Raw genomic sequence first — 27,372 nt, forward strand, 5'->3', positions numbered from 1 at the left:
CTACACCATTGAGGTGTTTGGATTTATGTTTCTGTATCAGTTGCTTTGTTTATGCTTTTGACTAATCTATGAGATTATGATGTGATTTTTGGTTCACTTCGGTTTGTGCCAGTGGTTACTAGGATCGATGTCGTATCATGAGGTTGTTTTGTGATTACCTCGAGATGTGTGTAGAGATTGCATTATGTTCTATTACCATGCTACACTAGAGTAGGTTCCTGTGTTTGCTTATGTGTTTTAAGTGCCTCTTTATTGATTCTTTAATCAATCATTATTAAATGCCTAAGTAATTAAATGGATTGTTCATATTGGATTCTTTGGTTATGTGCTGCCGACATTTACCTTATTTTATTTTGATCTGAGAGATATTTGTTCTTATGTGATATTTTACATTTGAGACGACCTGAGGGTCAGATGTTCACTTTGATTTTAGTATCATAGATTTTAGACTACTATGTTGTTCAGTTAATCATATTGCATGATGATGCCATTTTGAGATGAAAATATGTTTTATGATGATATTTGGTTATCTGATATTTGGACATACCTTTGATTTTGTTATGTGATAGAATTAATGCTATGGTTATTTACTTTATTCCTATGTTGTTATTCTTTATGCGAACGTGAGTGATGTAAATAGATTATTTTAATATAATTAAATAAATGGTTAAATTAGGTGATTTAACACATTATTGCTTTGGTTATGTTATTATATGCAATTGCACTTGATCATGTTGTTTAGTGTGCAGGATTTATATCCCTGGCAGTGGCACATGGAGTTAGTGATTCACCCTTTCATATTTTACCAATGTCATCCTAGTATGGTCGACATATCCTTAATTAAAATGTTTAATTTAAACCTTTTGGTGATTATTAAATTCGAACTCATTTGCATTATCTGATTAGACTAATAAGCGTGTCTATGCATTTAGAGGTTCGCATTATCGCAAAAGTTGTTAAGGAGATTTATGTGTTTTTTGGTTTTTGGGCTTTTTTAATTGATTATTTTATTTCTAGCAGCTTTGCCATAGATGAATTCCTATTTATAGGAAAAGCCTGTTTTCATTTGGGTCGATTCGGGGTTTAACTAGGTTGGCTGGTTATTTGCCCTAATCGATTATTCAGTTGAAAAGTGAATAAGTATCCAAAGAGGAATTTAATTCCTCACTTCTCACTTTTAAATTGGAAAGTTGGAGAGTAAAACCCAAAACCTCTTCATGAGGATTTACTGTTTTGTTGGTTGTGGGAGCTACGAGTGTGGGATCATCGCGAGGTTGGGCTCATTGGATCCAACTCGGAGAAACTTTGGATTGCCGTGATTTTCAGCTACTTCTGCAAGATATTTATTTTATGGTTCAGATTCCCATTTTGCCGTTTTGGCTGTGAGGTAGGGCTATCCTGTTTTATTGTTTTTGCTTCGTTTCTGCTTCTATTTTTGGTAGCCATTTGTTTGGAGGCTGAGAACTAGTGTTCCCCTCTGTTTCTGTATGCTAGTTCTACTCGGTTGGGCGGGTATGAACATTTCCCTATTTTTTGGTATGAGGGTTTGGGATTTTACGCCGTTATGCTGGTCATTTTTGCATACGGTGTCTATTTTTATTTATTTTTAGATTTTTGGGGTTTTCGAACCCAAAGGCCAAATGGGTTTTAATTTTGAAGATTTTCCAAAATTTGGGATTTTTACCTCGTTTTGTGTGTCGCCCTATTTTCTTGCATTTTCTTCACACAATGTGGGTCATAGACTTGGATGATCTATTTGGATATCAGTCAGACCACTATTGCACCTTTTATTGCATTGGGATGCATGTTGCACCCATACTCTCGACTTTGTGTTCGGTTGAGTGATTTGTTACCTGTTATGGTTTCTTTTAGACATTTGCTTTTGTTTCGTGAACACTAGGATTCATGTAGAATCCATACTCTCGGATTAAGGCCGGTTGAGTAAGTTCATGAATTTGGTCTTGTTACATCATTGAGATTCATGTAGAATCCATCCTCTAGGATTGAAGCCGGTTGAGTGATTTTATGATGTATTGTTTTATTGGCTTTGGGATTCGTGTAGAATCTATCCTCTTGAGTTGCTTTCGATTGGGTGTTTTTTTTTGCATTGTGTTCTTATTCCTGTCCTTGTGTTATGATCTTTGTGATGGTGGTGCACCACACATGAGTACGTATGCATACATCCATCGGGTGACCTGCGGGGCTCGATCTTCTGTGGTACTTTTGAAAGTTGTGATCATTTGGGTCTGGTTGGGAGTTTGCATGCCTACGGGCACTCATCGTTGGATGAGCATGGGTAGGGTAGGGTAGCATATGGAGGGGGCTTCTACCTCAAAATCTAGTGATCATTGTACCTAGAGGGTTGGCGAAGGAAGCTTTAATTAAGTGAAAATTAAATAAATATTGGGTGGTAATAATCTTAAGATAATAAAATATTTGGGGTGCAAGAGCCTTTCCGTTGAGGGATGTTGAATCTGTGCAAGTCCTAGCTTGGGCTTTTTGATGCCAAGTGACTCTCCATGATGTTAGTCCCTACATAGTAAGCCCATTGAGGTGTCTGACTAGGACCTATAGTTTATGCATTGTCTATGTCTTTGTTTCATTCATCATACTGCTTGGTGTGAGTGTTAGCCATGGTTGTGGTGTTTTTGTGTGTTTGTGGTTGGATCACTATCTCCATCAGCATGGTGGGTGTGGACCTACGGGTGCCACGTGGTTGGGAGGTATAGCTACCTTTACCACTGCTAGGGATCAGTGTATAGAGATGATCTTTTGTCCTAGTGTGACCATTGTTGGATGTCTTCACTTGGTACTTCGAGTTTCGGAGTATGCTTTCTTATGATTTATGCTTTCATTGGAATGCTTATATATCATGTTTAGATGATGTTAGTTTACTTGATGCATTCCCTTATCATGATGTTTAGCATATGATTAGATGATGTTATTTGATTTAGTAGTATATATGTTGCTTACTGTTGTTTAGCATGTGATAGGTGATGTTATCTACTATAGGATTATCATATGCTTTACTAATAGCATGTTAGATTTCCTTGTGCTTATATTGTTGCATATTTTAGTAGTGACATCCCTATTATGACAGTACTGATGATTTGGTTGGTGGCTTCGGATGTTATGCGCGAGGGATGGCTAGGACCCACGATGGTCTTATGATGCTATTGATGGATGGGAGGATTTACGTACTTAGTTTGGTTGTTTTGTTCCTAAGATTTATTTTTGTACATTGCGATGTTTATTTTAGTGTGTTCTTTGCTGTTGTAGTTTATATGGATAGATTTTCTTCTTTCTGTGTTGTTCTTGCACTCAAGTGTTCATTCCTCGAGCCTTTGTGGATCCGGTACTCCTAGGTGTGGAGGTTCTTCGCTCTTTTTTGATCTTTTGTGCTTTTGGGGGTGTTTTCATGTTTCTATGGGTGACATTTGTTCAGCATGGTGTGACATTAAAAATGTATCTCACACCCATGCAAACTATGTCGTACAACACTATAAAGTGTCACACACCTTCTTGAGAAATGTCGTACGACACTAGAAAAGTGTCGCATGCCTTCTTGATAAATTTCACACGAGACTGTGAAGTATCGCACGCCTTCTTGAGAAATGTTGTATGACACTGGAAGAGTGTCGCATGCCTTAACGAGAAGTGTCGCCCTCCCTTAGTAAGCAATGTCACACGATTTTTTGTAAAAACTTGCATGGGTGGATAGCGAGCAATTTTTGTCATGTTTGAAACTTTTCGAGGGTTGATCTAGACACCCTTTTGGGCATTCTTCGATCCTATGTTGTTGCATTTTGAATTCTATCGATTTCTCTTGAAATCCAATTTTCGTGTTTCTGTTTTAGTCTCTTGGGGTTTAAAATATATCGTTTAAGTATAAGTTGATACTTAAGATATATTTTAATATATGCAATGAATCTTTTGAGATAGGTTTCAAACCTCTCAGAGATAAGTTATGGATTCTACAAAATTTTAGGGCTTCAAAAATCCAAACTTAGCCAATTTTTAGGGCTTCAGGATTTCAAGCTTAGCCAAATTTCAGGTTTCTGCATTTTACCCCAGCATGGTGTTTTGTTGATGAGTGGTTGTTTCTTGTACCCTCATCATGTGCATTGTCATTGTTGGCTTTGTTTGTGTGTATCAGTTTGGTAGTGGCATTTGGAGATTTGTTGGTTGCTAGGATTACGGTGAAGTCTTCCATTGCGATCATTGTGATCCCTATATGATGTTGTCATGTGCATTCATACTTGTAAAAAATAAAAAATTTGGCTTGTATTTCATCCTTGTTTTCAAGGATCTCCAGGTGGGGCATTACATCTGGTATCAGAGCCCATGTTCAAACATTGGGATCTCTGTGTTTATGTTGCCCATGTAGTTGTTGCTGCGTTGGTTGAGAGTGAGTGTCTTGGTGAGAACTCGTGATATTTGTTGCTTTGGTATCTACTCATGATGGACTTGCTTATCCAGTAGATGCAACTAGATCAGCATGTGGAGAAGGAAGTGAGTCTTCCTAGTTTCATTAGTGAAATTGATGTGCCTTGTTTGGTTGGTTGCTCGTGTGACCCCTTTTTGGGATGGAACCACTGATTGGTATCCATGTGTTGGCTTTGAGTGCTTCTTTTTGTTTCTCCTTGTAGAGTAAGGTGCACTGTTTCCCTATTTTCTCCTAATTGTAAGTTGATGAATGAATCTTATTTGTGAATCTTTATTTTGTTGATTATAATAATAAAATGGTTCCTTTCATTGAAAATGAGTGTTTATTGTGAATCATTGCAAAGGAATAGGTTTGGATTGTATCCTTGGGTTAATGACTTAAGTCCCCAATCTGATTACTTCTTAAGCTTATGGAAATTTTTATTAGATAGATGAATATCTAAATGGTGCATTTCATGGAAATTATTGTTGTCTGCATATGCATGAGATTACGAATGGTATACTACTTGATGTGTGTGAGTGTGTTCTCTAACAATGCTAGGATGATGTATCCCTTAGCATTGTGTGGTGATTTATCCCTCTTGTGTGACTGTACTTAGTCATCACCTATAATGTGATTTTTTTGATGCCTTATTTTATTTGGCTAGAGGTACTTTCTTCATGTTGTTGGGCTAGCATTAGTTTTTGGTATTTTCCTCTCTTGGAGTAGTCATCAAATTTTATCTATCACTCTCTTTGTGACAGTTGTCACAATTGACTTATTGTTGAAGTGAGCTCTTTTTGGTACTTATTGTTGGAATTGCTAATTCTCCCATTTGGGCTTTTCATTATGTTTCTTGATGACTATTCTGGATGTGTTTTACTGCTGCCCAGTTGTGTGTTGTGACTCTAACATGTTCATCTCGAACCTTTGGTAGTACGTATAAGGGATAATATCATGGAGAACATGCTAGTGTGTCTTGGTTAGATTTAAAGTTGTTATTGTAATTGAATGGTTTAAAAGATGAGTAAATGTAGTGTATTCTTAAAGAAATTGAAAGGTATGTACTTGTTTGTAAGTGACTCTTGGACCCTTGCTTGAAAATCTCTCAGTTCTTTATGCATTAGTGCTTATGTTATGTTTAATTATGAAAGATTAGAGTAATGATGGTTTCAATGTGTGATCTACCTTTTTTCCATGTCTTATGTTATTTTGGGCATGTGTGGTCTTGAGTGGTTTTGGACGTTTCGTCCATCACTTGTCTTGGTGGCCAAGACTGTTGTTTTTGCCTTTATGGTTTTGTTTTGAGTGGTGACTCAATCGTAGGTCTTAGTTCTCTCTTAGCTTCTTCTTCTTGTAGTCCTTGTTGATATCTTTTCGACATTTTTCAAATGGATTCAATCTAAGTCCAGACATGAAAGCTATGGCTTTTGGAGTTGCTGATTGATGTTCCAAGTACCTTTTCGAGTAGAGGCCAATTCAATTATGACATATCATATTTATGGCCATTGGAGAAGTCTAACTCTTCATGTTATTCATAATGGAAGAGTTATCTTGTCTTTATAATCTACTAGGTACTTGCTAGAGGTCGTGCTTGGGTTTTTGTGTTTCCTTTTGCACAGAACCACCCTGATGAGGTGAAGTGTGGTTTGTGAGCATTCCTTTCTTAGGGTTGATGTTGCTTTGTCTTTTGGGAGTGACTTAATTCTTTGATGATTCTAGATTCTCCTTCTTAGACGTTGTCTTGGGCGCACCTCTGTATCCTTTTCTCTCTTATGAGAGTAGGCTAGTGTGGTTATGCCACTAGCTCAGTAGTGTTCTCTGGTGAGTATGTTGATGGTTGGTGGAATTGTGAGTTTCCTAATGCATCATGGACTGGTTAGTGTAGAGGTTGAGAGAGAGACTCCCTCTTAGTCCTTATACTCTGTAGTATCCTTCTTCCTAAGCTTATATCTTCATGTGGATTGTCTCAGTCAAGTTTTCTTGTTAACTGTTGACTTGAGGTTGAAGATTGAGTTTAGCGATAGGTTGGGTGTAGTTTTCCTAGCATGGTGCTAGAGGGACATGGTATCATTGGACAAATGTTACCATCTCATGAGTTGGTATGCAGATATTTCATGATTGCGGTCACTAACAAAAGTCTGTGCAACCTTATGGAAAGGTGATATCTTGTCTGGTTGGGTTGTGTTACCCTAGTTTCTAGTGGTAGTTGAGATTTTGTGCCTTGGTGAGGTGTCGTGCTCCTACACTTGGTGGTGAGTAGTCTTTTGGAGTGTGTCATTTTGTTGGTAAACATTCATCCTCTTTGTTCTAAGGGTGAGTTTATGTGGATTCTAGAATGATCATGTGTGACATGATAGTATTCTTGAGAATTTTGGGATGGTTTTTCCCCATGATTCCAACTTTTGTTGGAAGTGCTTAGTGTTTTGACCTTTTTTCTGGTCTAGTAGTTGGTGCATGTTGTGGTTGGGCACCTGTTGATGAGGTAGAGAGGGTTTTTCCTTACCTTGCATTGTTGACTCTATGGCTAGATGGGTTCTTCCTAGCACATAGAAGGTTCCTTATTGGAGGACCTTGTATCTGTGTGACACCCATTCTCTCATGGTTAACCTATTTGGGGGTTAACGTGATGGGTTGAGAATGTGGGAGTGATTTGGTTTGACTTGTGGAGAGTTTCTTGAGTAATCCCTATTGCTCACTTTTGATCTTGGTTCTTGTGTGTTTTGGTTTCTATTTTTGGATTGCAGGCTTCCAGGAGTAAGCCTAGTCTTTGGGGGGGATGATGTAGTGCCTCTCCCATTTGACTTTTGTTAGTCATCCTAATGGATGCAACCTTGCTGATCTTTTGTTGTGATGGGATCATGATCTGACCTTGAGTGGTCTACACCGTTGAGGTGTTTGGATTTATCTTTCTGTATCAGTTGCTTTGTTTATGCTTTTGACTGATCTATGAGATTATAATGTGATTTTTGGTTCATTGAGGTTTGTGCCAGTAGTTACTAGGATCGATGTGGTATCATGAGGTTGTTTTGTGATTACCTCGAGATGTGTGCAAAGATTGCACTATGTTCTATTACCATGCTACACTAGAGTAGGTTGCTGTAGTAGTGGTTAGTCATGTTTATGACTGTGTTTGCTTATGTGTTTTAAGTGCCTCTTTATTAATTCTTTAATCAATCATTATTAAATATGTAACTAATTAAATGGATTGTTCATGTTGGATTCTTTGGTTATGTGCTACCAACATTTACCTTATTTTATTTTGATCTGAGAGATATTTGTTCTTATGTGATATTTTACATTTGAGATGACCTGAGGGTCAGATGTTCACTTTAATTTCAGTATCATAGATTTTAGACTACTATGCTGTTCAGTTAATCATATTGCATGATGATGCCATTTTGAGATGACAATGTGTTTTATGATGATATTTGGTTATCTAGTATTTGGACATACCTCTGATTTTGTTATGTGATAGAATTAATGCTGTGGTTATTTACTTCATTCCTGCGTTGTTATGTTTTATGCGAACGTGAGTGATGTAAATAGATTATTTTAATATAATTAAATAAATGGTTAAATTAGGTGATTTAACACATTATTTCTTTGGCTATTTTATTATATGCAATTGCACTTGATCGTGTTGTTTAGTGTGAAAGATTTATATCCCTGGTAGTAGTACATAGAGTTAGTGATTCATCCTTTCATGTTTTACCAATGTCGTCCTGGTATGGTCGATGTATCCTTAATTAAAATATTTAATTTAAACCTTTTGGTGATTATTAAATCCAAACTCATTTGCATTATGTGATTAGACCAATAAGCGTGTCTGTGCATTTAGAGGTTCCCATTGTCGCGAAAGTTGTTAAGGAGATTTATGTGTTTTTGGGTTTTTAGGTTTTTTAATCGATTATTTTAATTTTTGGCAGCTTTGTCATAGATGAATTCCTATTTATGGGAATAATCTATTTTCATTTGGGTCAATTTGGGGTTTAACTAGGTTGGTTGGTTATTTTCCCTAATCGATTATTCACTCAAAAAGTGAATAAGTATCCAAAGAGGAATTTAATTCCTCACTTCTCACTTTTGAATTGGAAAGTTGGAGAGTAAAACTCAAAATTGTCTTCATGAGGATTTACTATTTTGTTCATTGTGGGAGCTATGGGTGTGGGATCATTGTGAGGTTGGGCTCGTTGGATCCAGCTTGGGAAAACCTTGGATTGCCATAATTTTTAGCTACTTCTGCGAGATATTTGTTTTATGGTTTAGATTTTTGTTTTGCCCTTTTGGCTATGAGGTAGGGCTTTCGTATTTTATTGTTTCTGCTCTATTTCTGCTTCTGTTTTTGGTAGCCGTTTGTTTGGAGGCTGAGAACTAGTGTTCCCCTTCATTTTTGTATGCTAGTTCTACTCGGTTGGGCGGGTATGAACATTTCCCTATTTTTTGGGATGAGGGTTTGGGATTTTATGCCGTTATGCTAGCTATTTTTGCATATGGTGTCCATTTTCATTTATTTTTAGATTTTTTGGGTTTTTGAACCCAAAGGCCAAATGGGTTTTAATTTTGAAGTTTTTTCAAAATTTGGAGTTTTTACCTCGTTTTGCGTATCACCTTGTTTTCTCGAGTTTTCTTGGCACAATGTGGGTCGTGGACTTGGATGATTTCTTTGAATATTAGTCAGACCACTATTGCACCTTTTATTGCATTGGGATGCATGTCACACTCGTACTCCCGACTTTGTGTTCGGTTGAGTGATTTGTTACCTGTTATGGTTTCTTTTAGACCTTTGCTTTTGTTTGGTGAATGCTAGGATTCGTGTAGAATCCATACTCTCAGATTGAGGCCGATTGAGTAAGTTCATGACTTTTGGTCTTGTTACATCATTGAGATTCATGTAGAATCCATACTCTCAGATTGAGGCCGGTTGAGTGATTTTATGATGTATGGTTTTATTGGCTTTGGGATTCGTGTAGAATCCATCCTCTTGAGTTACTTTCAATTGGGTGTTTTTTTTTGCATTTTGTTCTCATTCCTATCCTTGTGATATGATCTTCATGATGGTGGTGTGCCACACACAAGTACGTACACGTACATCCGTCGAGTGACCTGTGAGGCCCGATTTTTCGTTGTACTTTCAGAAGTTGCGATCATTGGGGCCGGGTTGGGAGTTTGCATGCCTATGGGCACTCATCATTGGATGAGCATGGGTAGGGTAGGGTAGCATATGGAGGGGGCTTCTACCTCACAGCCTAGTGATCATTGTGCCCAGAGGGTTGGTGAAGGAAGCTCTAATTAAGTGAAAATTAAATAAATATTGGGTTGTAATAATCTTAAGATAATAAAATATTTGGGGTCCAAGAGCCTTTTCATTGAGGGATGTTGAATCTACGCAAGTTCTAGCTTGGGCTTTTTGATGCCAAGTGACTCTCCATGATGTTAGTCCCTACATAGTAAGCCCATTAAGGTGTTTGACCAGGACCTATAGTTTATGCATTGTCTATGTCTTTGTTTCAATCATTGTACTGCTTGGCATGAGTGTTAGCCATGGTTGTGGTGTTTTTTTCTATTTGTGGTTGGATCACTATCTCCATCAGCATAGCAGGTGTGGACCTACGGGTGCCACGTGGTTGGGAGGCATAGCTACCTTCACCACTGCTAGGGATCAGTGTACAGAGATGATCTTTTGTCCTAGTGCGACCGTTGTTGGATGTTTTCACTTGGTACTTCGGGTTCCAGAGTATGCTTTCTTGTGATTTATTCTTTCATTGGAATGCTCGTATATCATGTTTATATGATGTTAGTTTACTTGACGCATTCCCTTATCATGATGCTTAGCATATGATTAGATGATGTTATTTGATTTAGTAGTATATCTATTGCTTACTGTTGTTTAGCATGTGATAGGTGATGTTATCTACAGTAGGATTGTCTTATGCTTTACTACTAGCATGTTAATTTTTCTTGTGCTTATATTGTTGCATGTTTTAGTAGTGACGTCCCTATTATGACAGTACTGACGATTTGGTCGGTGGCTTGGGATGTTATGCGCGGGGGATGGCTAGGATGCACGATGGTCTTATGATGCTATTGACAGATAGGAGGATCCACGTACTTAGTTTGGTTGTTTTGTTCTTGAGATTTATTTATGTACATTGCAATGTTTCTTTTGTTCACTACGATGTTTATTTCAGTGTGTTCTTTGTTGTTGTAGTTTAGATGGATAGATGTTGTTCTTTCTGTGTTGTTCTTGCACTCGAGTGTTCATTCCTCAAGCCTTTGTGGATCTGGTACTCCCTGGTGTGGAGGTTCTTCACTCTTTTTTGATCTCTTGTGCTTCTGGGAGTGTTTTCATGTTTCTATGGGTGACATTTGTTCAGCACAGTGCGACATTAAAAATGTTTCACACGCTCATGCAAACTATGTCGTACGACACTGTAAAGTGTCGCATGCCTTCTTGAGAAATGTCGTACGACATTGGAAAAGTGTCGCACGCCTTCTTGAGAAATGTCACATGAGACTGTGAAGTATCACATGCCTTCTTGAGAAATGTCGTACGACACTGGAAGAGTGTCGCACACCTTAAGGAGAAGTGTCGCCCTCCCTTAGTAAGAAGTGTCGCACAATTTTTTGTAAAAACTTGTGTGGGCAGACAGCGGGCACTTTTTTTCGTGTTCAAAACTTTTTGAGGGTTGATCTGGATACCCTTTTGGGCGTTCTTTCACCCTATGTTGTTGCAATTTGAATTCTGTCAGTTTCCCTTGAAATCCAATTTTCGTATTTCTATTTTAGTCTCTTGGGGTTTAAAATATATCGATTAAGTATAAGTTGATAGTTAAGATATGTTTTAATATATGCGACAAATATTTTGAGATAGGTTTCAGACCTCTCGGAGATAAGTTATGGATTCTAGAAAATTTTAGGTCTTCAGAAATCTTGACAGCCAATTTTCAGGGCTTCAGGATTTCAGGCTTAGCCAAATTTCAGGTTTCTGCATTTTATCCCAGCATGGTATTTTGTTGATGAGTGGTTGTTTCTTGTGCCCTCATCATGTGCATTGTCATTTTTGGCTTTTTTTTGTGTGTCAGTTTGGTAGTGGCATTTGGAGATTCGTTGGTTGCTAGGATTGTGGTGAAGTCTTCCGTTGTGATCATTGTGATCCCTGTATGATGTTGTCATGTGCATTCATACTTGTAAAAAATAAAATCTTGGCTTGTATTTCATCCTTGTTTCCAAGGATCTCTGGGTGGGGCATTACATAACATCTCGTAGTCTCCCTATGTTTTATGAATACTTATCACAACAAACAATTTCATTACTCATGATAATGTTCTTCCTCTATGTAGGCTTGAATATAAGTTCTTCACAATAGAGCAAGTGAGAATGGTGTACATCTACATCATTTTTCCACTATTCATCATAGGATTTAGTTTTTGACCATCATCAAAGTTGCTAATAGCATTAACACACATTAATTTGTCAACAAAAATGATATTTTGTCAAACAGATAAACTGGATTGTGTGTATTCCCATATTAATCTTCTTCAACTACCACTTGGCACATTTAAATCCTAAAATCTAATTCAATACTATGTGATCAATTATTTTAGCAAATGTTCATACTTGATATAGCTTCATTTGAATAATGTTCCATGGATAAATTCATCTTTTTGGTCTTTTCTTTGCTAATGGAGAGTGCAATATGACCCCTATCCCTCTTAAAGATTGGTCCTCAATTTTATGAAATCATTAGGCATTTGTATGGAATCTCTAATTTTCTCTCTATTTAAACACATTTTTTTCTTTGATTAGTTTCTAATTGCAACTTGTACAAGGAAGGCCTCTTTGAGTTCCCAAATGTGTTCTTTTGATCATATTTTCTTAGGGTATCTACAAAAGGATGCATTTGGCTTATATGCTCAATGTAGAGTCTAGATAGGTATTAAAAAAACTATGTTAGGTCCAATCATGTTGGGATATAGCATATATCTTGTTGGTTTTTCAAAGAACATATGGTGCTCAATTTATGGAGAGACCACCAAATAGTGTGTCCACCGTACACTAGACACCATATGTTGACTCACCTGATGGTGAAGATAGTATGAGGCTGAAGCGATATAGTGAAGTCACTCAGACATGGTATAGTGAGTCACCTAATGGTGAAGATAGTATGAAGCTAAAAAAATATATTGAAGTCATTATGTTGAGGTGAAGGAAATGTCTTGAGGCAAAGAAAGATTCCCATGATGAGTAAAGATTCTCATGGTGGAAAAAGATGTCCATGGTGGAGAATGATTTTCGTGGCAAAGAAAGATTCCTGATGAAAATAGAATGTCTTAACGTAAAGAAATATTCTTGTAGTGAATAAAGATTCATGAAAGGAAGGGAATGTCTTCAAGGCATATGGAGTGACCAAAGACATCAGCATCATCGAAGCTATCCATGTCACTAAAGTCAACCACTTTACTAGAGCTATCTGTGTCATTGAAGTTGTCCACATCATCACAGTCATCTGTGTTACTGAATGAATCTGAGTGACCATCACTAAAGGTATCCATATGGTGGAAGGTGTCTAATACCTAAAGGAGTGACATATGGATGATTGACCATTCAATGGATGAGTTCTAAAGCTACTCATAACTATTTTGTTCTTGATAGTTAATGCACTAGATTCTATAAAAAATTACAAAATGTATAAATGTTTGTGGGACTCATGAGGGTTGTGGCTATGAAAGTTAGGTTGATTTTAATACAATTTGAGTCTATGAGCCCATCTAGAAACCAAAGTTTGTTGCATGTAAATTTTTTATTGTAATACAAAGTTTCACAAGGTTTTTGGGTGGTGGGTATGTGCAGGATCATGGTGTGCCAAAAAGTGGCGATCTAAAAAATATGTAGTTCTGAAATGCCTCAAAGAATTTCGAAATCTATTCTAACTTTTTTCCCACCCATCCTGATACTAAATGAAAATAATTAATACCTTTATAATTCCTACTATATCTTTCGATACCAACCTTATATGGTCATCTTTAAAACATCACGAAAATGTGTTTTTGGCATGTTCTTATGTGTTTTTTACTTCAAGCATGTAGCTGATGACTTTCTTTTAACCAAAATTTGATGTAATGAAAAGGGTTTCTTAAGAATGTTCTTATCTTTTCATAAATGTAAGGTTTGTCAAATTATGAGTTCAGTAAGTAATTATTACTTATTTTCTAATGGAGTTAGCTACAAAGTGCTGATTTACATACTGGTTGAAAAATAGCTATAACTTTCAAATCGTATAAGATTTGTGAAATCCAAAAGATGTATCACGTTCTATGCTTCAACTAGTATAAGAAAAAAAAACAAAAACTTAATTTTAATTTTTTTGAACTAGTTAAGGGTGGTCAGACACGGGAGTTTTTTAATTCTGAAAACAATATAGTAGAAAATTCATAATTAATTATTTATTTGGAATAAAAATTCCCAAAAATATGCGTCACATCTAGGCATGAGTCTGCTTTTTATATCTAAAATTATATTTAAAAATATTATCATTTGATTATGATTAAGGTGGTTAGACATACACCTACTTTTTATTTTTGCCCTGAAATTTTTGTAGCACTACATTAAAATCCAAAATTTTGACCAATCAAATAATTTTTTCTCCAGATAAGGCCTTGTAGTTTAGAAACTAGATTCAATTTCCTACAAATTATTTTCTTACAAATTTTTGATATAAAGTCCAGTACCACTTTAAAATTATGTGTCAAGTTGACATAACCCTGATTTGCTAGTTTTTCACTACCACTTAAGGCCATAGTTTGGTACACCATGATCCTGCACATACCCTGGTGGGTTTTTCCTAAAAGGGTTTCCCATGTTAAATCTAGTCTATGTTTATCTTATTTGCATTTTTTTATAAATGTTGTCATTTTTCCTATGTATCTCAATATTCTAAAGTATATTTGCAATTTTTTATACTTCTCCTATAAATTGGCATTTGGAAGGTGTATTCCACAAATAGCTTTCCTAACAAGTGGTATCAGAGCTTGGGTTATCCCTTTTAGGTAGGGTTGTTTCTATATCAATTTGGTTCCAATGGGAGTTTGTAAGGTATTTATCTAGTAATTAAGATGGTTGGAAGATGGTGGGTATAGGGATAATAGAGATTGAAAAGTTCAATGGCACAAACTTTGAGTTGTGGAAACTTAAATTTGAAGATATATTAGTTGATCATGATCTTTGGGTTATTGTGTCTAGTAACAAGACTTTAGGAATGAAGCAAGGAGATTAGGTTCTAGTAGATCAAAAGGATAGAGGACTGATAAGGTTGTGTCTTGTAGATTATATCCTTTTGAACTTTCATGAGGAGAAAATTGGAAATTCTTTGTGGAAGAAGTTGGGAGATATTTATCAAGGAAAATCATTGGTAAAAAAGCTCTTCCTAAGAAAGAAGTCGTACTCTTTGAAGATGGACAAAGAAACAATAGTGGAAGATCATTTAAATGTGCTCAATAGAGTGATTGAAAAACTAATATCTTTTGGTGTGTCTAATAGTAAAGAATAGTGTTTTATGTTACTATTGTGCTCGTTGCTTTATTCATGGGATCACCTTGGAATGGTCATTGGAAGTACTACCACCCAGTTCAAAATGGATGAATTAGTTTATGCACTTCTATTAGAGGAGATGTGGAGAAAATATATAGAGATGGCTAAAGAGGCTCTTAGCATTTGAGAGAGAAAAAAGAAAAAAGGACATGGAGCATGAATGTTCTTGATAGAAGTCTAAAGCAAAGTGCTAGAATTGTAGGGAAACTAGTCATATCCAAAAGGATTGTAAGGAGAAGAAGAAGAAGAAGAAGAAGAAAATGAAGATTTGTTCTAATTCTAAGTCTATGTAGAGTGGTGATGTAGATGCAAGTAGTTTTTATTTGGCTAATCACTCATATGATGATGACTTGTTAGAGTAATTAAATCTTTGTGTTGAAGATGTTTATCATGATGTCATGTTAGACTCGATACCATTGTACAATGAGAGTTGTTGGAAGTGATGTAGATTCCATGTGTAAGTTGACACCATGGTTTAGTTGGAGTTGTTGGAAATGGAGTAGTAATTGATCTTCTTTATGAGTATTGAAGATGTTAAAGGTGTGAGATTCTAATGTAGCAAAAGGATCTTTTCACATTTCCTGAAGTATTATATGGAGATGTTAATCTTCATGTAACTAAATATGTTGACATCTTGAGGGCTAAATAGATTCTTTGATAAAGGTGTAGTTTATTTTATCTCTCTAGTTGAGATTGTTTAGATCATGTTGTCATGATTATCATCTTGAGACATGGTTGGAACTTTGACATGTTGATCTTGGTTTAGTTTCTTTGTTTTGAGTACATTGATCATTTTTTGGATACTTCATGATATTGCAATGTTGTATTTGGGGTTTGCATGGATTGATCAATTATAGGTACTTATTAATACTTAGAGACTAAAGTGATGTTGTTCAATGAGTTCATATTAAACTAAAATTAATTCTGAAGTGGGAGCTTCTTAGTGTATATGTGGCAGATTGGCTTTGAGATTTGAGACACTAGAAATAGGTAGAATATGTTATTGATTTTAAATTCATGTTGTAAACCTTAGAGGTATCAAAATGAGAACAATTGATTTTGAATGACACATAGCCTTTTTGAGTAACTCTATGGATATGAGTATGTACTTTGTCAAGTTAGATATTGTTGGTTTTTTGAAGCACCTATGGTGCTCATCATATGGAGAGACCATCATACAATGTATCTCTACACTAAGACACCATTTAATGAGTAACATAGTGGTTATGATAGTATGAGGGTGAAGTGGTATGGTGAAGTCAATGAGACACAATATTGTGAGTCACTCGATGGTAAAAAGTCAGTATGCTAAGGTGAGGGGAATGTCCCAATGTGAAGAAAGATTCCTATGGAGGAGAAAGATTCTCGTGGCATAAAAAAGATTCCATAGGCAAATAAATATTCTCAAGACAAAGAGAATGTCTCCAAGGCATACAAAGTGACCAAAGGAATCCAAGTCACTGAAGGTGTTGACATCACTAGAGTCATCTATGTCACCGAAGTCATCCATGTCATTAGAATTGTCTTTGTCACTGAAGTCATTTGTATTGTCACAACTGTCCATGTTGTTGAAGACATCTGAGTTACCATCACCAAAGGCTTCCACATGATTGAAGGTATCCAAGTGACTAAAGGCATCTGAGTGACTGGAGGCATCTGAGTGACCATTACTAAAGGTATCCACGTAGTGAAAGGTGTTTGATACCCAAAGCAATGACTAATGGATGATTAGTAGTTGTATTGATGAGTTCCAAGGCTACTAGTTACCATTTTGTTCTTGATAGTTAATGCACTAGATTCCATAAAAAATTATAGAATGTATTAATGATTGTGGGATTCCTAAGAGCTATGGCTATGAATGTCAAGTTTCTTGTAATAAAATCTGCGCCTATGAGCCTATCCATAAATGAGAGTTTGTTGTATGTAAATTGTTTACTATAGTAAAAAGTTACTTGGGGTTTTTCTGGTGGTGGGTTTTGCATGAAATGGTTTCCCACATTAAATATGGTATATTTTTATCTTGTGTGCATTTTTTTTTCAATGTTCTCATTTTTACTATGCATCTCAATGTTCTAAAGTAGATTTATAATCTTTTATAAGTCCCCTATAAATTAGCATTTGGAAGGCATTTTATACAAATAACTTTCCTAATAGACACATATTTCAAACCTATGATTTCTTCATGATACAAAATACTTTATACGGGGTCACTCCAAAAAAACATTTCTATGGGTTTCTAAATTCATGGAGAAGAATTTTTTCATCATCAAAATTTTCTTCAGCTGGTGTTGACCATAGGTCATTTATTAATTTGGTATTGTGGTTTTGATATGGAGCTCCTTAGGATTAAGTAAGAGTATCTCAAGTTCTTGAACCATATCAAGATATTGCTAGATTAGTTTTGGTTAGAAATATCATTGAATTTTTTTACTAGAATGGCCTTGCCAAGTTCATGATCCCATTCTTCATGCACTAGTCAACTCTTCAATCTAATCATTGCTTAATAATTTAATATTTGTCATACTATCCATTTGTATCCTCAAAATCATCTCTATGAGTTAATAAATCATAGATAATTTGGGATTCTTTACCTTGGTTCTTATATTTAAATCAAAACTTGAACATTTCATCATTGGCATATTAAAGAGAAACTCTCTTCCACTTTTTATAGCATGACCTATTTTTATGGAATATAGCCACTCTTTGTAATAACCATGATGACTTGTATAGAACTCTCAATCCCCCATACTTTCCAAATGAGTGTCTTTCCATAATCATACCATAGACCAAGTAGGGCATACTAATTAAATACCACCCTTTGAATATTATCTTATGTTATGGTTGATACCCTCAATATATGAGTTATATGCATACTATTTGCATAGCATTAGGGTAAAAGAGCCAAGGTAGGTTTTTTGAGTCTTCGAAATCAAAGCTTGAATCCAATCATCTGAATCATAATTTTGGACTTAACTTTTGACCTAAGCCCTCAATGTGATCTTTGAACATTGATTTTTTAAAATCAAAACTTTGAAACAATATAACCAAGATGTGTCTACAAGAACTAGGCTAAAACTTCTTGAAATTATGACCTTGTTTAACATGTTCAAACCATTTTGAAACTATTTAAACCCATACACACCTACATGAACTAGAAAGGAAATCCTTTAACAAATTTAGTTATGAATTGGATGAATCATCTAGAACCTATCTTAACAATTATACCAAATGAGCCAGGTTGAACCACTGATCCTGACTCTATTTAAACTTGATAAATCTGGTGAATCTTTTTGAAGCCTTTGAACCCATATAAACCAAGTTAAACATGAATATAATCATCATTGAAATTATTTATTTTTGCAAAAGACCACTAAGAAAAAACACATACTTGATTAATGACCATTATGAATAGGAAAAGAGTTGGGATTTTTGAAATTTTAAAATCAGTGTCTATCTATGGGCTTACACGAGCTCTTCTAGTGGACTAATTTTAATGAAAAAGAAGAAAACTCCAACATCTTTAGTCAAAATAAATTAGTGTCGAGAACAATTGGGAAATAGAGTTTTGAGGAATGGTGGCACAGGGAGCTACTTGTAGATGCGATGGGGGGAACAAGGCAACTACAAGCTAAAATGCTTAGACCAAAAACAAGCCAAAATGAGCTAAAAAAAAGTAGACTAATCTATGGACACTAAAATTTGTAAGGTTAAGAACCTTATTTACAAGTGTGTACATATGTAGGGAACTCACACACTATAACATTGGATGCCATTTTGCAATTATAATTTGTGATGACAAAGACATCTTAATGTTTTTTTTTTCAAAAGTTTTCCTGACACTGTCAATATTTTGATGGCACCATCAAACTATCAATTCCATTGATAATATAAGGAAAAAAAAAGACACAAAATTAATCATTCCCCATTTCAACTATGAAAAACTCATTTGGAGACATGAGATAACTTTTCATTACAAATTGCAAATACATCAACATTGTAAATAATGAATCTACAAAACATGAGAGAGTGCATTTCTAGTATGCCATATCAAAAGGGGGTTTCTTTATTTTTAGATTGAAGTAGGTAGTGGTGGTACACATCAAAAGGGGATTGAAGCTTTGATTTTTCTTTCATAACTTTAAAGATTCTTTACAAGTGTGATTGCGCATAGCCAAATGTTTGTGTAGGCCTATAAAGAATTGAAGTTCAGAACTTAAATTTTTTGCTTCACACAAAGAGGTGCCAAGTGACAATTTTTCTCAGCACAAGAAGGTGTTGAGTGATAGGAAAATGCTATCGAGTGAGTTTGGCATGCTAAGTAGCTGAGTGAGCTCAACAACAAAGGGAGTGATAGGGTATATTAATATCTCAAATTTGATATAGTTTTTATATAGTCTGAACTTACTCTTTGAGCCATTAGAAAAACATTTCTAAAATATTTGTTTTAAATGTCTTGTGAACTTATGTAGAATGCAGCTAGAATCTATTAACCCTATTGATAGTGGGTATGATGTACCTTGCTTAATATTATATATAAAGTGCAGCATTTAATATAAATGTTTTAAGCTATGTTTTAATATTTAATTGAGAGTAGAGATGTTTTTTTATGTGCTCAAATGTTTCTAATTTTTAGGAAATGTAGAGGTTGCGTGAAGAGTGGCGAGGAACATTTTAAAGGAGTAATGAAGACCAGTCATAACATGAGAAGCATAGGTCAATTCTGGGTGATAAGCCATGTCTATGAAATGAGTTTCAGAAAGCCTACTTGTTACATTATCTATGGACCATTATTATATTACTCAATCAATGTTCAAAAAATCATGGTTGACATCCCACCCTTTTTCTACTGATGATGTTTGCTCATGAGTTTTTATGTTATGTTTTGTAATAAGTTCCAATCCTCTATATATGGAAAGTTAGAGTTAGTTTGGGGATTCAAAGATTATGAAGTTGTTTTGTCTATTCTTTATGAATTGTTCAATCATGTAACAAAAGAAGAATTCTAATGAGAAAGTGATTTTGGATTACCTGTTGTGTTCTTAGTTAGTTGGAGCCAACCAAGGGGGCCCACTTGGGAGGTGGTATAGATTTAGGTAGAGTAGATTCATTTCATTCAATTTCTTGTTTAAGATAGATTTACTATATTAGTCCTACAACATAGTTACTATTAAAGTTCCTGCAACACTTGTGGAAAATTGTCATAGTGGATTTTTGAACTGTTAACTAGTTTAGAATTCCCTTTTCTATAGTTTCTATAGTTCTTTGTTGATAATCTAAGTGTGTTTATTATTGTGTATCAGAAATATAGATTCCTATCATGCATTTTACTTTCCTACAACATAGGTGTTAAGACTCTTAAAGGAACTTGGTGCACATACTATGCTGACCCATTTCAAGTCCTATGTCCCTGGGTTGAAAATTCAAATGTATTTTCATAGTGGAATAGATAGTTCTCAAAATGGATAGAGTACCCTTGTTAGAGGAATAGTAGTGTGATTATCTTGATCTATTATGGAAACCTACATTTTTAGCACTATTTTCGGGGATGGTGTCAAACTAGGAACCTTTATGAGTCCTCTGTTTCTAGATTAGTGTGTTAGTTAGAAACCACAAGATTGAGTTCTTGATTCACAAGTCACCAATTCAATTGCATTCATCGAAGAGGAAGACCATGAGATGAATATGATAGATTTCTTCCATAGGAGCCTATTAATATGAATGAAGAAATTGAAGAAGAAGCTGAGTTTCCTTTTTTAGATGCAAGCCATATTCTTCCTATAGAATCATCCTCAAGGGAAAAAATTTTGGATACAAGTGGCCTTCAACCTTTTACTAAAATTTTGGCCAGTTTTCTTGATAGTACTACTCCAAATCCACTAGTTTTTAAAAATCTAGTGCCCAACATCCCTTTTTAGCAGAAACCTCATAATCAAATACCTCTAGTAATAGCACAACCTACTTTTCCATTTCCTCTCCCAAGCCTTGTAACCAATGCTAATCTCAAAAATATATCTCCAAATGCTCTTCCAAATTTTTATGGCCTTAAAACTAAGATACTGATACTTTCTTGTTTGATTTTTACATAATTTTTCATAGCTCGACTAAAAAACTAAAGCCCATAAGCTCAAATTACTTCTAGCAATACTAAAAGAGTTAGCTTTACGATGGTTCATGGGTTTAGGAGCTAATGCAACAGCTACTTGGGATGAAATGTCAACTCTATTTCTAGACAAATACAAAGAGTATTGTAAAGCAAATGATTCAAGAGGAGATGATATTTTTAGAATATCACAAAAGATGGAAGAAACATTGGAAGACTATGGTTCACATTTCTTATATACACTATAGAAGAACCTTCAGCATGTGTTGTTTGAGGATTCACAAAAGCTAGTCTTTTTTAGAGGTGTGAATGATACTTGTCTAGAAACATTAGACTTGATAACTAGAGGGGATGTGTATCAATATTCTTGGGATGACCTCAAGAAAAATTTTCTTAATTATGCAAGATCAACCATGAAGAAGGGAAAAGGACACCGAACTACAGCTATTAAAGAAATTAGTTAGGGTATTTCAAAGCTTGAGATATCTAATCTGCACTTAGATTTTAAGCAAGATATTATAAATAATGTCAATACGCATCTTGAAACAATGACTAAAAAGAAGAAACATATAAAAGTTAAAGTACAACTAGCTAAGTACTGCCCCCATTGTTGGAAGCAAAATAAAAATTGCCAATGCAAATCAGTTGCTAGCATGGAAAACCAACATCTTCCAACTGAGTACATCAAGATAGGTGGAGATGATGAGAAAGTATTCTTTGTTTCTTAATGCTAGCCATAGGCCCAATGTCAAGGTATGTGTTAGGACCCTCTACAAAATTCAAATCTATATGGTAATCAATGCAAAACTGTAATACCCAAGGTCCTCCATAATATAGTCAACCTAATTGGAATAATGCTTGGAAAAATAATCCACAATAGCCCCAATGGCCTTAGAATTCCCAACCTTCTTGGCCAAACCAAGAGAATAATCAATGGTAGAACCAAAAAAACCAATGGAAACCACCCCAAGGGAATTGGCAATCTACAAATCAATGAAGAGGACCTCAATAGTGGCCTAACCAAAGTATTGGCACTCCACAATTACCACCCCCAATCGAAAAACCTACATTAATGCCACCACCTATGAGTCTTGGACCTCAAAAGAAAACCTAGTTTCCTACACAACCTCAGCCAAATCCAAATAATTAGTAGTTACAACAACCCATGTACTCTACTAATGCTTAGCAATATCCTACTTATGCTCTGAACATTGCAAATATACATTTGAGATCTAGCACAACCATACCAGTGCCTAAACTACCTCTTATAATTGAATACTAGATACTCATGTAGCATCAAAACCCCCAGTTTCTAAAGAGGTTAACCCAACTAATGTCACTATTTTAGCACAAGCCCAACAAGCAATTGTCACTCCTTTACCAAAGAAGCTCATACAAAGTAAACCTTTCCAAACAAAGGAACAATCTTTTGATATTGTTGATCAGTTAAAGAACATGCATGTCCAAATACCCCTATTCCAAGCTATTAAAGATGCTCCCATCTATGGAAAAGCCATTAGAGAAGTGTTCCTAAAGAAGCCTAGGATGAAGAAAAAGGACCCAACTATAGTCCATGTTATAGGAAAATTGGTTGACATTATGTTAGGAAAATTGATCACTCCTAAATATTTTGATCTCGATAGTCCAGTTGTGAATGTGATTCTAAATGGTTAGTTTCTTAAAAATTCTTTAATTGATCTTGGTACCACTATAAATGTCATGACCAAGGATACTTTGAAGAAGTTGAAAATAGAAGGGTTAAGGACTACTCCAACAACTCTGCAACTTGCAAATAGTTCTACTGTCACTCCTAATGGGATGATACAAAACATACTTGTAACCCTATACTCTCTAGAGTACCCTATAGATTTCATGATTCCTCCAAAAGTCAATTTATCTAGTTACCTTATCATTCTAGGATGACCATGGTTAGCTATAGTTGTTGGAAATATAACTTGTAGGTTAGGGAATATGACCATTTATAATGGTAAAGCAATAAAGAAATTTGATTTATATCCTCCAACATAATCACAACCAGATTTAAGCACATCTATCTGGCCAAATTTAGTGGACGAGGAAGAAGAGTTAAAATCTATAGCATAGGTTATAATGTTACATAGAAAATCTTTCCTAAAGCTGCAAGAAGAGGATTCAATAATTTAGAGTACCCTTACTAACACTTGTGTGGTAGAAAAAAGATGTATCTGACAGTTCCACATTAGATTTAACCACATATGAGGAATGTAATGAGGGTTGTGTTTTTCTCAAAGAACTAGACATTATTCATCAACTCTTACCATGTGAATTAGATACAAGTCCAATCTTTGAAGTTGCTATAATTGAGTCTACCACTACTATTGAGCTGTCAAAAGGTCATAATCTTCACATCAATCCCAAATTATCTTCCACATAGATGAAATAGTTAACAAAGTTGCTTCAAAAACATGAAAAGGCTTTTGTATGGGACTATGGGGATATGAAAGGGTTGAGTCCTACATTATGTACCCATAGAATATACATCAATGAAGGTTGTATGCCACTTCCTTAACCCAAGAGAAGGATTAATCCCACTCTTAGAGAAATAGTTAAAACTAAATTGCAAAAATTACTTGATGTTGGTTTTATTTATCCTATATCTGATAGTAGATAGGTGTCACCCCTAGTCATAGTGCCTAAGAGGGAGGGAATGGAATATTTGTGTAGATTATAGAGAATTGAATAAGGTAAAAAAAAATGATCACTTTCATTTACCATTCATAGATCAAGTTATGGACACTCTGGATGGAAAGAAGTATTTCTCTTTTCTAGATGGGTATGATGGTTTTAATCAAATAAGTATTGCTCCTGAAGACCAAGACAAAACCACATTTACATGGTCATGGGGTACTTTTGCATATTCTATTTTTCCATTTGGCCTATGTAATGCTCTTGCAACATTTGAACAAGCTGTCATCAACATTTTTGCTAATATATCACATGATTGTATGAAAATATATATGGATGATTTCACAACATTTGGAGTCACTTTGAAGAATCCATGATGAATCTTGAAAAGGTTCTTATCCGATGTAAAGAAAATAATCTAGCACTTAATAGCAAAAAATGCTTCATGCTCATGTAGGAAGGAGTGGTACTTGGTCATTTCATATCAGCTATAGGAATACAAGTGGATCTAGCTAAGATAAAGGTAATTCTAACATTGTCCATACCTACAAAACTAAAAGGTGTAAGATCTTTTTTAGGTCATCCTAGATATTATAGGAATTTCATAAAAGATTTCAGCAAAATAGCTAGTCCTTTTTACACATTGTTGACTAAGGAAGCTAAATTTATTTGGAAACCCAAATGCAATGAAGCTTTCCTACAGCTTAAGAAACTTCTCACCATAACACCAGTTTTATAAGGACCAGATTGGTCAATTCCATTTCATATTCATACTGATGCATCAGACTATGTCTTAGGAGTTGTATTAGGACAAAAGCCTACTAATCTTGAGAATACCATCTACTATATTAGTAAAAGCCATCATGGACCAAAGCTAAATTACTCAGTAATCGAAAAAGAACTTTTAGCCATAGTCTATGCATTGAACAAATTCAAACACTATGTGACTAGATCCTATTTTTGTTCATACTGATCACTCAGCTATAAGGTATTTAATGAACAAACCAGCTATCACTGGTAGATTAGTAAGATGGCTCTTGTTGTTACAAGAATTTGACATTACCATTATTGATAATCTAGGAAAATCCAACATAGTTGCAGAGTATTTGTCTAGATTGACCATTGCTGATGAAGATATAACTCTAATTGAAGACACCTTTCCAGATGAGCACTTGTTCCATATGGAAACCCATAGACCATGGTATGTAGACATTGAAAATTATCTTGCTACAAATAGACTACCCCCATACTTCTCTTATAAAGATAAGAGAAAGCTAGTAGAGAAAAGTTTTCAATATTCATGGATAGATAACAATCTCTTCTATGTAGGGCTAGATCAAGTCACAAGGAGGTGTGTTAGGGAAGATGAGACATATGATATACTGCATGCTTGTCATGATGAACCATGCGAAGGCCATTTTTTAGGGAAAAGAATAGCACTAAAGATACTTACAATAGGATACTATTGGCCAACCCTATATAAGGATTCAATGACATATACATCTGATTGTGAAAAATGCCAAAGGATGGGCAACCAACCAAAATTGATGAGATGCCACTCACTCCATAGGTTGTGGTCACACCTTTTGACAAGTGGGCAATGGATTTCATAGGTCCAATTGATCCACCATCAAGTGGGAAATCCTACATCTTAGTATGTATGGAGTATGTAACTAAATGTGTGGAAGTTAGAGAAATGAAAAATGTCAAGATGACATAGAAACTAATTTCCTATATGAAGAAATATTCACCCATTATGGAGTGCCTAGAGAAATTCTCACAGATCAAGGAGCTCAGTTTACATCAAATTTGATCACTAAGGTTATGAAGGAGTACAACATAAGGTATTGTAAATCAAGTTCCTATCAACCTCAAGCAAATGGGCAAGCAGAGGTTACCAATAGAGAACTTGGAGCCATTCTGACAAAAATAGTACAGATACACAAGAAGGATTTGACAAGCAAATTAACTAGAGTTGTTTGGGTATACTAAACCACATGGAAGACAATTACTAGATTCACTACATTTGAGCTTTTCTATGGTAAAGTAGCAATGTTACCCATTGAATTTGAACACAAGACACTATGCACTACTTTAGAGTTGAACATCAATTTTCTAGCAGCACAACAAGAGAGACTCCTCCACTTGAATTTGTTGGATGAAATATGAAAGAGAGCTATAGAAAGAACATGAATTATTCAATAGTAGCAAAAGTAGTGACATGATGCACATATCAAGAATAAAATATTTTAATTAGGAGACTGGGCCCTCTATTATTCTTGTTTCAAAGAGAATCTAGGGAAATTACATACTCAATGGTTAGGGCCTTATGAAATTCATCATGTATTTGATAGTGGCCCAATGCAACTCACAACTATTGATCTTGTTCAATTTAAGTTACTTGTAAATGGTCATAGGATGCATCTCTATCATAAGCCATAGACTGAAGCTTAGTTCCTATAGCAATCTCAACCAACTAGTGTACCAACTCTTTTGAACACAGTTCTTGTAGCAAAAGATGAAAATCTTCTTCTTGCAACCATGTAATGATAGAATTTTAAGAACCTTCATAATAAAAATTCATTTAAATATGAGGCCCCATTCTTCCATTCAATTTTCTCTTTCCTCATATCAACCCATCTCATTTCTTTATCTACCATCCACCCATAGTCCACATTACCCACATTCTAATTTTCTTCCTTTCAATAAACAAAACTGTCAGTACTTTCTATGATCATCAACCTTTGCAACCTCATCAACTTACATGCAGATGTATAATCTCAAATTTGTAGGTATAAAAATTTCCTTTACTCTTCATTAATTTCTAAAATATATGTTTCGATATTTATATCTAATACTACATTATATATATCATATAAGACTTAAGCCAATTTCTCCTTTTCATGTCAATTATTTTAGAGTGTGGACAGTTGTCAAATTTTAGTGGGGGGCCAGGTAAGTGTAGTAATTTCCAAATGTCACCTACGTGTTATCCTAGTCATGTCTAGATTAAAGAATGCACTTTGGTGGTAGTCTATTAGTTTTCATTTCATTAATTTTTAAAATCTTTCTATATCCACCATACCTTTTATTGTAATTTTTGGGAAAATATCTCTTGTACTTGGTATGATTGAAAGGACTAAGAGTGATTATGGGAACATTTGTAGCTAGAGACTCAATGTACTCCATTATTAATGCATCATTATTCTACATGTTGAGAGCAAAGGAGTCTTGATTATGAGAAAAGGTAATAGCATACGACATTTTTAAAATTAGTTTTGAAGCTTAGAGAAAAATAAAATTTGTAGAGGTAAGAGGGATTTTTTTTTTTTTGTAGTAGCAAGAGTGGAAGCTAAACATTTTGAAGATGGGAGGACGACTAAAGAGGTATGAGCTAGCCATTCATAATATTTTACTCTCAGATATTGAAGCAGTTTGGCAATTCCATGTTTGTGGATGGCTTAGTTATTTCTTACAATTAACAAAATTCAATAAAGAAGTGGCAATGGAGTTCATGAGAACTTTTGATGAAAGAGAAGCTTTAGTTTGGGGATTAACAGTGGTTTCTACTAAGGAAAGGATAGAGGAGGTC

The sequence above is a fragment of the Cupressus sempervirens genome, chromosome 5, assembly GCF_028749045.1.
Source record: "Cupressus sempervirens isolate cs-2001-9-10 chromosome 5, ASM2874904v1, whole genome shotgun sequence".
Taxonomy (NCBI): domain Eukaryota; kingdom Viridiplantae; phylum Streptophyta; class Pinopsida; order Cupressales; family Cupressaceae; genus Cupressus; species Cupressus sempervirens.